This window comes from Saccostrea cucullata, unplaced genomic scaffold (assembly GCF_032062105.1).
Source record: "Saccostrea cucullata isolate Sc308-1 unplaced genomic scaffold, CSIRO_AGI_Scuc_v1 ctg3360, whole genome shotgun sequence".
Classification (NCBI taxonomy): Eukaryota; Metazoa; Mollusca; class Bivalvia; order Ostreida; family Ostreidae; genus Saccostrea; species Saccostrea cuccullata.
In genome coordinates, this window is record NW_026926468.1 from 1 (window position 1) to 15,945 (window position 15,945).

A 15,945-nucleotide genomic window follows, 5' to 3' on the forward strand; every position below is an offset into this window, starting at 1 on the left:
CATTGAGTCAAAATCTTACATGACAAATCAAAATACTCACAGAGAAGAAAATGGAATGTTCTTTGTCCTCTATCTTTCATGATTCCTCTAGCTGAAGTGAATATGATTTTTAAAACCTGTCAGAAAAAATAAATGTTACATTTATTTTTGAAAAAATTGCTTAAAACAGAACCAATCGAATGGCTCTCATTTTTTCCTTCTTATCTTGCAATGGATTTTTAATTTTAACTAGGGCCTAATGAACTTCCTGTAATAATTAAAAGCTGTAATTAATAGTACCAACTGACACAACACCAGCATTTTTTTAAAACGCAGATCTGTGAGGATATTCTTCCGGAATTAGATTTCTATCTTGAAGTGCAGTTCAATTTTTTTTTCTTCAAGAGGTATAATTTGCACTAGTTCTGATTTTTAAATATACGAGAATCAAAGTTAATTTTTTTTTATTTTAGATCTTTTTTATTAATTATATATATATATATATATATATAAATCGGCATATAAAATTAAATGGGCAAAGAGCCATAGCTCCCTTACAGACAACAGGTCGACTAAAGGATTTAATTAGAAATTCCTTGTTTCTATTTATAGATAAACTTGTACCTTTTCATTTTGTAATATCATTTCTGGGTGAGTGAAATATATGTTCATAGGGGCAAGTATTTCAAATGACAATCATATTACTTCTTATTACTCTAATTTTGACATAAAAGATTAAGAAAATCAATGAATATAAAACAGTTAGCTATAAATTTCCAAATTTTTGAATAAAATAGTGTATTGAGACTCTTCTTTCCGAGGTACTTTCAAAGAGTAATGTGTTTATTATAACTCTGAGAAGTTATGTATATTATAAAAACATAATAAGGAAAGCATACAAAAGATACACAAAGAAAAAAAATATAAAAAGAATGGGAAAATATGGGACTCGAACTCGCAATAACAATATTCTCATTCCAGTAGTCAAACTACTGCGCCAACGAAGTCAATGGTGTTAGTCTCTAGTCTCTGTATGTTAAAATTTAAGAGACAATACTTGCGGCTTGCTATTCTTATTTTCAAATTTTGTGTTGTCGATTCAGGTAAAATAAATAATATAACAAATGTTGCTCTTTTATTCGATCAATCCATAGATATATAAGTTTACTTTACAGACAAAAAGCCAGAGGACATCAAGGGCACCACAAAGCAGATTGTCTCCTGGCAAAAATAATATATCTATAAATCAAAACAGCATTTGACTAATTACATTTATTAATACATTATTCAAAATGCAAATTACATCACTTCCTTTGGCACGGAATTGCGTTATTATATAACCTCCAACTCCATTGCAAGGTATAATTTCTTAAAACTTACATCGTATTAAACAAATGATAAAAGAAAATTGAATACCCTCCATTTATTTCTATTAATGATTCACTTTGGCATATATATATATATATATATATATATATATATATATATATATATATATATATATATATATATATATATATATATATATATATATATATATATATATATATATATATATATATATATATATATAAAGCACTTAAAATGACCAACGACACGAACAATAAAAATTGTCAAATTTTCATATATATATATATATATATATATATATATATATATATATATATATATATATATATATATATATATATATATATATATATATATAGTCCCAAAAACGTTCTACTTTCCCATTTTTCCGTTCGCTCACCGTTCGTTCACCGTTCGTTCACCGTTCGTTCAGCGTGCGTTCAACGTTCGCTCTCCGTTCACAGTATTGCGTTCACCGTTCACCGTGCGCTCGCGTTCACCGTTCACAAAACGTTCACCGTTCACTCTTCGTTCCATTTACTTTGCGTTCACCTTGCGTTCACCTTGCGTTCACCGTTCACTTATCGTTCAGTCTTTATTGTCATTCGGAACTCTGAAGTGAAAGGACTTATCTTTTTGATGGTACGGATTTACACGTTTTTTAATTAAATAACTTAGATATCGTGTTTGAAGAATAATTATTTCATTGCAAAAATCATCTATGGTATTTATATCTTTATTGTCATAACTCAGCTGTTACTTTATTCATGAAATTTCCCTGGAAAATAAAACATTAAGTACCTACTGTACATGTATGTAGAACGATGCTAAAATATTAAATTTTAAAAAAGGCAATGTACAAATGCTTTACGCACGGCAAGAATTTGTTGTAATGTTAAAGACGACAAAACACCAATGGATGTATAATAATTAATGCTTTTACAAGACATGTACAACTTTTTTCAGTTATTTCCCTTAGTAAAATTTCATCCCGATAGGGGTCGCAGAGAGCAGCCGCCATTGCATCCGTGACGCTGCATTTATAAACAAACTCCGTAGCAACAACACACCGGTGAAACTTACGCAGAATTACGTAACGGTACTGTTCAAATAAATATTCAAGTAAATATTAGCGCACAGACAACTTTTAATATATGAAAATCTTGTAAATTCGTTCGTTTACCTTAAATATGAACCAATATCAATGTGAAAATTGTAAAGATCGAATTATTTCCTCGCCAAAAGAGACAAAAAATTATTCCTACAGTAACACGTGTTTCAAACTACACGTAGGTCTTAGAATTAAGAACAGTACTGCAAATATTCAGTTAATTAAATATTTTTTAGAGCTAATTAAATTGATAGTGTGGTTTTAAATTTTAGAAAACACCAACTTTTTAAAATAATCTTTTATTAGAGATAGAAAATTCCTTCCATCACCGTACCAAATTATATGTTTGCCATTCAGTATAATTAAGCCCCCCCCCCACTCCCGGTGCCTTTTCTCCCCGAAATAAAATTCTTAGTACTTTCAGTACATTTTACTTAATATCAAATGTGTATTGTAACTCAAGAAAATCAGTCTTAAACCCAACATCAAACAGTCATTAAACAATATTATTTTAGAATAAATTTGTGCCAACAGTAGTATTTTCAAAACGAAATATGGCTTACATGTAATACCGATTTAAGATTTCAAAGAATTATCAATATTATTCATTGACTTTTTCTGGAACTAAATACATGTAAGACTTATTTTAATATTTTAGATTATAAATAATTATTTAGGTAATTCTCAGACTTAAGAAAACGGATTTGTTTGTTCTACCAGAAGGTGTACATGTAGGTGGACCGTAAAATTTGATTGAATTGGATTTCATAATATGCAGAAAGTGGAATACGATTGAAAAAAAAACGCAGCATGAAATGTCTTAAATTACAAGATATATCCATGTTTCCATTGATTCAATGCTTGCGAATCTCTAAAAATGATTTTACCAATTATTTATCAATTTTTCATTTGCAGAAATTTAAAAAATTAAGCTCCAGAGCTAAATACTGATAAACAAATTCCCGAAAATTATGTCGTGTGCATGTACATTCGCCGACGAAATATTTATGTAAGCTTTTAGAAATGTTTATTTGTAAAAAAAAAAAATTTATTTTTGGTGTATTTCAAATTTTCAAAGTATCTTGACCACAAGAACCAGTAAACAAGAATTAACATTAGAGAAAAAAAACGTTAAACATCTAAACTGTATGGTTTATCACAATAGGGCACACTATTTGACGAGAACATAATACTGTACGACTTACTATATTGTTTGTTTACAAGCGATAATTAGTTTGTTCATGTATGTACCGCGTACAATGTAATTAATACATTCAATAAGTAGTAGTTTTATCTTCTGAAGTCCACATTATTTTATTAGTTAAAAGAATAAGCATATTTACTATATAAATAGATTAATTTTATATTCAAACTACACGCGTTCGGTAACAAATACACATGTTTTACGGCAATTAAAATCGTGTTATAAAATAAAACATAGGAACAAAACTTTTTATTATTCATTTATTTAATTATTTTTTTATTTATCTATTGTTAAATTTTATATTAAAGCACCTGAAATTAGAATTATAGAATAATAGAATAATTTCAATGCACGGAAAAGATAGGAGGCATTCCGAATAAATCGTTCATCTTGCGTTCACCGTAACCTCTTCTGTTAGATATGGAAAGGAACAAAACAGATCTTCATTGACGTCACAAAATACGTGATTTTGAAAAAACAAATCAAGGCGATGAATTTTGGAGCGCCATAGTCCTAAAAATGATGTATTTGTTATGCTAAAATCATTTACGATATAAAACTGTAATTCATATAAGTTGATTAATTTTTCAAACGGTGCTGTAAATGAAAATTCGTTGAAAATGTCGATATGAAGACTCGATAATGACTGAATTGCAGAAAGGGCAACATCCGGGTAACCATCTGACTGAAAATTATTCTGATCAATTCGAAGGTACTTCAGGTTGTGTATATAAGAGAAAGCTTCAACTTCTATTCCGTTTTTATCAAGCTCACAATTTGAAAGATCTAAACTGCATAAACCAGAAAGTCTATGGAAGGTCTTGTTTTCGATTTTTATAATTTTGTTATATTTCAGAATTATGGATGACACAATTGATAAAGCAGCAATATTTTCAAAAGTCTTTTCTGATAACATAGAAAATCTATTAAACGACAAATCCAAAGTCACATTGCGTTTTTGTAACTTTTGTGGTATTTTATCAGGCAATCTGTCTGTGTTAAGTCCGCTACAGTTCCATAGAATTCCAAGGTTTCCACATTCGTCTGTGTATGGCACCGTTGGACAAGGGTATGAAAAGATAGCCAGGCTACTAACTGTAAATAAAATAAGTTCAGATATCATTCTATGATATTCATTCTTTCATTCCTATGTAGATTATAAAAATCTGCATTTGGTAAAATAATAATACTTGTCCAAAGTTTTCTTAATTTTACTAATTCTATATCGACATCTTTAAATTCCCCGTTACATTTTAATCTCTATATCTTTAATTACCAAAGCATGATGGACACAGTGGAGTGTTTAGGTTCTGTCTTATGGAACTTTAAAGCAATTCTGCTTATCATACTACTTCTCTTTTAACACCGAAAAGCAACTTTAAAGTTAAGAAATTTTTTTTTTATTTAATAGTAATGTATGAAATTGCTTAAGATGCTAAAAGCTTCATTAGAAAATATATTTAAATCGAAGAATGATATCCTTGGACAGATAAGCACCTCTGATCTCATCAAGCACTGCATTATTTAATTGTGTATGTCCATATACTAATTGAATTAGCGATGGATTTATACGTTATTTTTCTATCATGACTAGAAGCTGGAGCTCAAGGTGATCTAACCGGTGGGCAGAGGATGCTTGATTACTCCTCCATGGCACCTGATCCCACTGTTACAACGCACTTTGAAAAAATACGCACTTTGAAATTTTTTTCAAAGTGCGTTAAACTTGGGACCAAATCAACGCACTTTGAAAAAAATTATTTTCAAAGTGAGTTAATATCGATCATATAAACGCACTTTGAAAAAATTTTGTGGCTTGGTCAATATTCTTGCAAATCGTAGGTATGATAAATAATTAAACCTATTTGATAACTCATTGTCGATGAGGTCACTTCAGGACCTGAAAGTGAGCGATTTTGATTTTTCCATATTCTGAAAATTCTATCTATCTTAAATGTTTTACTGTACTTAATTTTTCCAGTTTGCATGCATTTAATATGTAAATTAAAATTTATTGAAAGTTTTCAACGTCATACCAGTTATGCATATACATTCATATATTTGGGTGTAGCATAGGCATCGGTACCGGGAGTGGGGTCTTAGGCACACAAATGTTTTGCAAAGATATATGGGCATTGAAAACAGGGGCTTACCTTTGAGGGGGTGTCAACTTTCAATTTGCTACAGACAGCTATATACATGTATGTACAATGTATAAGAAAAAAAGTTGGGCTGAGAGACCTACTCGTCTTCTCCTTGATCCCAGTGAGGTTAAATAAGTACATGTAAATTAAAACGATTTCAAAAGATATGATTAATACAAATTGCTTCTCTCAGTTACTTAAATCTTAGTCTAGAGGTCTTTTTTGTTTCATGCATATTTTTTTCAAAGTAAAAAATGTTTATGTACGCTCTTAACGCACTTTGAAATATTTTTTTCAAAGTGCGTTGAGTGTGTCCCAAATTTAATGCACTTTGAAATGTTTTTTAAAGGGGCGTTGATTTGGTTTCTATTTTAGAGCACTTTGAAAAAAAAAGTGCGTTGCCACATCCCACCTCTGATGTTTTGGAGGCCCGTATTTGCTCTGCTCCCAATTATATTGTTTAATGAACTTTTGACCTTGAATACTGTTTGTTATCTACATATATTTCATTTCATAAACATTCTTCAGTGACAGTCAATTTAAGATAAATTAAGATTTTATTAGATTGCCCCAGAACGTATCGACAATGTTTCTTCTCTGCTATTAAATGTTAAAACTACTGCAATATGTTTTATTTATACTTCAGACAAAAGAGTTCTTGTACAAAAAAGCGACACTGTAATGCGTAACTTTTTTCAAAATCGTCGAATTCACTTTAGAAAAATTATAATTATGTGAGTGCACACGGTATTTTCGTAGAGTAGTTATAATTAAGGTCATTGGCAAGGCAGGGTTTCCGGAGAAAAAAGGTTTAATACATAGGTTTTTCCATTTATAAAAACAGTCATTGAGAGTGATCTCCCGTTTGGAATTCTCTAGGCGGTGGAAATAAATAAAGCGTTTACAGAGGTACACAAAAGCACATGTGTTTTTAAACGGATAGAATCAACAATAATGCACGAAAGAGAAGCAGTGATAGCTTTGTTTACATTGTGTAAACTAAAAGGGCAGACAGTCAACAGGTCGTCATTTACTATGATAGTTAATGTGTGAAGGAATTCTATTATACGCAAAGATTTTGGGTAATTACATTTGCGAATAAATAGTGATAGTTAATGTGTGAAGGGCAAAGATGGGACATTTTTTGAAAGTCGCGAAAGCTAGGCTGGTAACCGAATAAGAACAGTTCTATAGGTCATGTGAAGGAGGCCCTGTTTAGTAATTACGAATAAAAGTTATTATAAATCCATACAAATATATTTATGTCAATTTGTTTCCAATAACGTAAATTACATGATAGAAACTCTTGATCATTGTGAATAAAATTTAGATGTTAAGGGAAGTAACTCAAATTAGCTAACAGTACTGGAATTTCTGTGTCTTGTGTCTATATTCTGCATTTTCATCACAATATATCCATGTCGTCGGATATAAGGTTACAACAATGTATTTTATTCAAAACGTCTATGAAATAAATGGGTTTTAGAGAAATCGTATGGTTAAAAATTATGTAGGTCCTTTTTATCAACATTAAGTAAAAGCAATTCTAGAATCAAAATATCTTAACTCTCTGGTAAATTAATAATTGTTAACATATTAGTCTGCATTCAGACGAATTTAACATGATTAAGTACAAATGTTGACGTTTTGTTTATTGGGGTGCAGGAAAGAAAAATCCACCAAATCATACGTCGGCGATCGCGGCAAAATGTCAAACAAAATATCTTTCTGCAGTTCCAATACAATTTGCTTCAAATGGCAATAATTTTTATATGTCATAAGTGCATTTTTACGTTGAGTTTACACTGAATTATAAAATCAAATGGCAAATGTCATAAGTGCATTTTTACACCAAATCATTGATCGCGGCAAAATTTACACTGCAGATTTTTTTGGCAATATTTGAAAGCCATGGAGATACGAGAAATAATCGCATGTATCAACAAACCTGTAGGGTAGAACCTTCGCGAGCCCCACGTGAATGTCGCGGAGATCCCGTTTCTTCTTCATCCAATGATTATATTAATCTCCCAACTAAATTTTTGTCAGGAAAGTTGCTTTTTAATTTCAAGCCCTAATTTTGTTTTTTGTTTTTTTGTTTTGGTCGACTTTGTCAATGTAGCAGGCCTACCGGTCTTCCCTCTCTTACCATGCTGTTTTGTTTATGAAAACTATGCGCATGCGTGAATAGCATGGAATGTGGAACCTCGAACACGTTGTGATGTATATATTTATGGGCCATAAATAATTATTAATTTTAATGAAATAATCAGAATTATTTACTTACGAAATTTGTAATTTTCTGAAAGTGTATAAATTTATGAGTACATGAATGAAAAAAATTCAAAATCCTATAGAAAAAAATTTTAACAAGTCTGTTTTTGAAGAGATGCGCCGTATTGTCACTTTAAAAGGAAAGTCGTAAAAAAAGGTATCGAATTAGTCAACAAATAATATTTTTCACAAGCATTGTACAATAGTCTACAAAATTTGATTTCCATCTTGAAGTACAGATCCCCCCCAAGATATTGTTTACACGTCTAGCCAAGTGACTTTAATGAGAATCAGGGTTTTTTTCTTATTATGTAATTATACATTTTTTTAATAGATAAATCTAGTCAATGAACTAGGATTTTTTTTTTGAACACCCATCTGATGCACAAATTTTGTAACTGCTACTGAATTTTTAACATTTATTTCCTCAAAGATCACATGTTCCCCTATGGCCCTCCAAAATATAAAGCCACGCGTCCAATGATTATTTATATGAACCAACTATATAGATATTCGAATACTTACAATAACGTTTCCAAGCATTTTACGGTCTGTAAAGGACTGGTAGATGTACTTTGCCATTCAGTAGCTTACATGTAAAAATATCTGGTAGAATCCTAATATACACTTCCTCATTGGGTCATGCTCTAATAAATTGGTGTGATACCCGGTGACGTTTTCAATGTTGAATAAAGTTTCCGCCTGATTGTCTGTCAGAGTTTAATAAACTGCGAGGGTTTTACTTTTTATAGAGGATTGACATTGAACTAGTGTTGATGTCTCTCGTTAGTTTCATAATATTTCCTACGACAGGGACAGTTGGGTATTTCTCATTGATAAAAACACTTATTTTTTTCTGTGTTTAAATAATTGGTATTATTAACAAGAACCTTTCCATTTCTTTTCAAGTAGCAATTACATGTACATTTCAAATAAGAAAAGAACTAATACTCCTGCAAAAAAAATCTGTTCATCTTCTCAGTGTGATTGATAAAAAAAATATCTAAAATTTAATGCAGGATCAAACGGTCATTTCTATTATATACTTTTTATTGTGCTAACAGATTAGAAAGTAGCAAAAAGGCATCGAATAATTGGTCGAGAACAAGGATGTGTCGAAGCATTATTTGAACACTACAATATGAATGAAACATGATAGTTACATTAAATAGCTTGATTAATTTCTATGTCGTTTGTTATTTAGATTATAACAACATGAACAATATGTTTGTTACATTTTGAGTTGAGATTAAGCAAAAGGCAAGAACGAGTCATCATACCGACCATAGAACTGACGAAATGACTACTTTAAACGAGACTGGTGATATTCTTGTTTTAGCAACTTGTGAAACCCGGTCTCAAAAAACCACAAACATATTGACAACCAAAAACTCAAATTTCTTTTTAATGTCAGGTTCAGAGTATTTGTGTGTACAATCAGAATGTTTTTGCAAATGCGTAATGACAATGTAAGTTAATTCACAAGTTCCAATTTAACTGAAAAATCAGTTTAATAATTTATCTTAGGGAATGGTTGTATATAAAGTTGAAAAGTCGTTATCTTTTACGCTGTTGATGTTGGTAAAATCTTGTGATTTAAAATTTTTTAATACTTATTTTTAAGTATCCAGATCTGATTTACATGCTTTCCTAAAACTCTTAAAGTTTCTCCTTCATTACCATTAATATCTAAGTGAGGAGTAAAGAAAGAGGCTCGGTTGCATAATATTTACTGGACCCCCGCTATGCAAAGGTTGGTTTTTAAGGTTTTTATGATGTTTAGAATCCAAAAAATATATGGTAATTCAAATTCATTTTCGTTGTTTGGAATAATAAAAATATTCAAAATTAACACGTGATTTTGAAGAATTTTCTCTTAGAAAGAATTTTGAATGGGCCTTTCAAACAAAGACAATATTGTTACCTGCTTTGTATAACTATTGTGAAAACAGAATCTATTGTGATGTCATTTTTTCTTGTTTCTGAAGCGGAAAATCCACATTTAAACATATTTATAACATAACTGTGTGCGTTTGACGACGTCATTTAAGTTCAAGAAACTCTATTTCAACAACATTGGTAAATTACGCTGTGTCATTTATGTTAAAAAATTTATGTTTTACTAAGATCTTGTTTCACGCTCTTTATATTTTCAGAAAAACAAATCAAATGTAAGAGTTAAAGATTGTACAAAAAGGAAGATTGTACAAAAATGCAATGGCAAACTGTTTCTAGGTGTAAATACATGTATAATTTAAAACGTTTTGTTTTCCCCTTTCCTTGTTACATATATGTGGCATTTAATTTATTTACTAATGGCAAGTAAAAATCAATAAGAAAGTTAAGCAATTAAAAGACTCGTAAAAAAAACTAGCCCCACTCCGAAAAAAAAAATGAGATGGAAAAAAAGCTTTCGTATACTAATGAATTTTAATGACCTAATGGTATTTCAGCGACATAATTTCATTCCTTTGCACTTTGCAAAGGATTTATTTTTACAACAACCAGATATTTGAGAAATTCCAATAAGTAGACTCTTTTTCGTCGTCTGCATTCAAGGTATGGTAACAATTAAATTTAATCACAAATATTTTTTTCTGTTATTATAATCTAAGAGTAGAGGTTTGTGTAACTTGTATATATTCCACAACAACTTCAACCAAACATTGTTGTCCTGTATTTCGTGAAGTTTGAGTGTCCATTTCTAGAGAGAATCACAATCTACTGATTTTTTTAAATTATTGGCATTGTATCTTTTTAATTGCTAAAATATAAGAAACATTTGGTACAAGTTTCCTCATTTTGACATATTTTAATTTGGATTCCACTTCCACTATTCTGTTGATTTTTTTTTTTTTTTTGGTTTAAATTGATTTCAAAATTTTCTCTTAAGAGGACTTAAAGTATGGCATATCATCTACATTGGAATTGTTCAATGCCTTGACGATGTATATTCTATTTTGAGGAAACATTTACCCTAGCTATTGCGTACTATCTTAAGAAAGGTTAATCTAAACACATAACAACTGTTTATTATGTCTGCTTTAATCTGCTTGTCTCTGCCATCTAAAGATTGTGAAACAAACACAAAAGAAGTTAAACTCCTATTTCATTTGAATACTTAAGATATGGTGATATTTGTATAATCTTTTTTGTTCTTTGGTCATTTCAAATCTCTAAAGGTGTCATTACAATATCGAAATAAAACTGAACTGTTCTCCGGTGCGCCGTAACGTCATAAATCGTCGCCATTTTTCGTGTGTTGTGTTTACCACTTTCCCATTTCGAATGCCCGAGAAACTCTCAAAAATTAAGCAAATGCCGTAAAATTTTTACAAAGACTACAAAATTGATTGTGGAATTGATTTAGGATAATTTTAATCCAAATCTTATGTATTTAAAACTTTTATTTTGAATTCAAACTTGTGTATTCTTAAATAAAACCTTGGTTTTTTGACCGTGCGCCGTAGGACAATACCTCGTGCACATTCAACCATAATAAAATCTTTATTTTTGCCTATATTTTATCAAAAAAATTATCATGCACTTAAATATGATAAATAAATATTTACTGAAATTTGCAGCATAGTGCGCCCATTACTTTTCAAGAAAAACGCTTTGTCAACGATTTTACGGGACAACCCTCGTAATGATGATTTTATGAGTATTCATCATTTCACATGCTGAATACTATCATTTAGTAAAAAAAAAAAAAACTATTTCGAAAAAAAAAAAATTGGCTGAATGGGGATGCGATCCCGGGCCCTCTCACATGTGAAACGAGAGACATACCACTAGACCACGGCGCTGCTTTAAGTTAGTAGAAATTATATGCAAAGATGAAGTCACATACATGTATAATTCACGTTTGATATTGTCAAAATTTTAAACAATGCATGGTGTCTAATTTATCCTTCATTAAACAGTTCTATTAGATGTAATAAGAATATAAAGTCCATCGAGAACCTGTTTTGTACGTAATAACTCCCCTCATGCCCCTGTGCTAAAAATAGGACATGTAATACAATAAATTTTATACTATAAAACAAGCGGGGCGGGACACTTTGAGAGGGGTGAGAGAGGTCCCAGGGAGTTTTGGTATAAAATAACATTGCACAAGCTCAAAATCTTCTTAAAATATCGCCTGGAAAAGATAGTGTTTCATACAGACAGAATGTATAAATTGACGACCTTGAACTTTGACCTTTTGACCTCAAAATCAATAGGGGTCTTCCTTAGGCCACAGCGAGTTGTTATGTGAAATTTCATTGCAAAAGCTCAAAGGGTTCTCGAGATATCGCGTGGAAACGAAAGTGTTATAACAGACAGAATTTGCAAATTTATGACCTTGACCTTTGACCTTTTGACCTCGAAATCATTAGGGGTCTTTTTTAGCCCATAGGGAGTTGCCATGCAAAATTTCATTGCGAAAGCTCAAAGGGTTCTCGAGATATCGAGTGGAAACTAAAGCGTTACAGACAGACAGAAAGACGGACGGACGGACAGACGGACGGACAGACCCAAATTAATATCCCCCACTTTTCAAGCGGGGGACAAAAAGAGAACACTTTATGATAGTTTGAACCATTCTTTTGCAGTTTTTTGTCTGACTGTTACTTCAAACCCTTGTCCAACAGCGCCATACACAGACGAATGCGGAAACCTTGGAGTTCTATGGAACTGTAGTGGAATTAATATAGACAGAATCCCTGACAAGATACCACAGAAGTTACGAAATCGCTACGTGACGTTGGATTTGTCATTTAATAGATTTTCTACTTTAACAGAAAAGACATTTGAAAATCTCATTCGGTTTTCAGTTGTGTCATCCATAATCCTGAATCATAACAAAATTACAAACATCGAAAATAAGACCTTTCATAAACTTTCTGGTTTATGCAGTCTAGATCTTTCAAGTTGTGAGCTTGATAAAAACGGAATAGAAGTTGAAGCTTTCTCCTATATTTACAGCCTCAAGTTCCTTCGACTTGATCAGAATAATTTCCAGTCAGATGGTTACCCGGATGTTGCCCTTTCTGCAATTCAGTCTCTTTCGAGGCTACATATCGACATTTTCAGCGGATTTTCATTTACAGCACCATTTGTAAACTTAACAAACTTATCTGAATTACAGTTTCATATTGTAAATGATTTTAGTTTAACAAATACATCCTTCTTAGGAATTCGGCGCTCCAAAATTCATCATCTTAACATGCTTTTAAAAAATCACGTGTTTTGTGACGTTACTGAAGATCTGTTTTGTTCCTTTCCATATCTAACAGAAGAGGTCTTCAATCGATTTTTCAAGAAACAAATTGAACTATTTACCTTTTTCTCTTTTGAAAGACCAGCATCATTCCTTAATAAAAATAAACTTAGACAATAACAAATTTTCTAACATTCCTGACACCTTCGAATATATGCAGAATTTGAAATATCTGCATTTGCGATACAATTGAGTTTGCGATACAAATGAGTTCTCAAATAATGACCAAAATATCATTGAATCATTTAGTACAATATCAGTTTACATAAAAGGAAATCCAATCTCTTGTACCTGTTCAGCTATTCAGTCTTTGAGATGGATTAGAAGTCATAAACACGCATTTTCTGATATTGATAAAACGTTATGGGCAGGGAACCGAGTACCTATTAACCACTTATTTTATAATAAACAAATCTGGAGAAAATTCGATAAAGAATGCCAAACTAAACAATGGCTTATTTTCTCTGTAGTGTTGATTTTGATTACTTTGTTTGTAATCTGATAGTAGCTGCTTTGCGAAAATACCGCATACATGTAGAATATGTTATACTGCTACTTAAAAACAGATGTAAAGGTGTACATTTACAAAACAAAGAAAACAACTACATTTATGATGTGTTTGTGTCTTATTCTGAAGATGACGCCCTGTGGATTTTTCATACTTTGCATCAAAAATTTAAAAGTTTGAACATCAAGGTGTGGCTTAAAGATAAAGATTCAACTCCAGGAAAATGGGAGGCAGAAGAGATAGTTAAATGTATCAATGAAAGTCGAAAAGTGCTTTTCGTGATCACTGAATGCTTTTTGGATAGTGGTTGGGCCTCATACGCCGTCCAGATGGCGGTTACTCACGCCTTCCATAACAAGCGACAAAGTTCCATTGTTGTCATCATCAAAGACGATATACCATTAGAAAGACTCCCGAACGATATCAAAAATATATGGTGGTGTATTAAGTATTTGAGGTGGCCTACAGAACGTGAATGCGATGATTTAATAATGGTGGAGTTATGTAGTTTGCTTAAGCCTAGTGATACGTAAATACCCATTTGACAACAGTGATGTCCCCATATCCATACGGGTAAACAGACACCATGTCGAAAGAACGGGAAAATTGACAAAAATAGAATTTAGTTCAGTTTTGGAAGATATTAGGTTTTAGAAAATTATAGTTTTCAGAACCGAAAAATCTACTTTTATGAAAAAAATAGAGGTAAAAATAATTTCTGTAACCCAGCACAGTAACATTTTTTCACTTCTTTTTTCTACATTTTTTGGCATGCCTTGAAAACCATGTAGTTAATTCCATAGATCTAGAAATGTCGGATAACCGTGACTTTGATATGATCTTTGAAAAGACGATCAGAACTTATTCCTTACTTTTGTTTGCTCCAATTCATTGTTGTTTACAAGTTAGAAATACAGAGGGCGTTAATCTGACATTGTTGACATAGTCAACGATAAAAACTTACGCGACTGATACATCCCCCCAGTAATTACATTTTGGAGTTATTTTCTTGCTTTACAATGGAGTTCAGTTTTCAGAACTTTGATATATTTAAGGAATCACTGTCTAGTTAGTATAGTATGCCAGGGCATCATCGATAGTGGGAAACTTGGGATAATTTGCATAACGGACGAAGCCCATTATTCATAAATTATTCCATGTTTCCCACTATCGTTGATGTCCCTTGCATACTTTACTGACTAGACAGTGATTCCTTATATTTCCATTTCATTTTGAAATTAAATTGTAGACATAGATTGGAATTACACGAGGACTCCCATGTCAGTTTACATAGTCCCTGTCCACTGACGTCAAACACAAAGGCAGCCGCACGAGATTTACATCCATATTTGGTCTCAGCGTCAAACACAGAAACAGATGCACACGAGATTCGCATGCATATTAGGCCTCCTTAAATAGTGACCCATCGACCTGCCTAATTTACATTCCAGTTGGATTATCAAGAAATCAACTCCTCTAACTTTCAAAGAGTTATCACAGAGAAGAAAACTAGAAATGGAAATAATCATATTTAACATAAATATTTTGTTTTGATATACACTTAAAAAAAACTTCTAAGTGTTCACTTTAATAAACGTATTCATTTAAAAACCACTCGATAGAATGTTATGATATTTTCAAATTATTACAACAAATGAGCCTTCTCAACAATTGTAGAAAGAAAATAAAATATCACTGATGAAAACCAACGTTCCGTGACGAAGCTTAAAAACAATAAATCTTTACTTTGTGGCACCTGTTTTGTGTTATTAGCATCTTTTTGTGATCATTATCAAATTTTACAACCTGGTTTCACTAAAAAACATAAAATGTTAGCATGATGACCGTTGAGATAGAAGAGAGAGCCCTTGGAATGTTGATATCTGGACCATCCTTGCACCACGTTTTACACATTTTTATTTCAGTTTTTAATTGCCCTTGATATTACCTTTAAAAATTAACAACAAATATCAAAACCCATTTAAAAACATTTTTCTATAGACGGTGCATCATTTTTGATTGTCAATTTATCACGATTTGAACGTTTTGGACAAAGGTTAACCAAACCGGAAGTGACCTTGACCTTCGTCTGAGACCAAAAAATTGCGT

At 31.5% G+C, this 15,945-nt stretch overlaps 1 protein-coding gene and 1 pseudogene across 1 annotated transcript in view; one reads left to right on the forward strand and one right to left on the reverse strand.

Annotated features, from left to right (window-relative positions):
* LOC134271766 (toll-like receptor 6) overlaps positions 1 to 15,945 on the reverse strand; it is a 268,180-nt gene continuing 252,235 nt past the window's right edge. The window contains exon 2 of the transcript XR_009993086.1: positions 1 to 116. The gene's annotated coding sequence lies outside the window, so the exon portion shown is untranslated. The remainder of the gene's footprint in view (positions 117 to 15,945) is intronic.
* On the forward strand, positions 6,375 to 14,369 carry LOC134271756 (toll-like receptor 4; annotated as a pseudogene).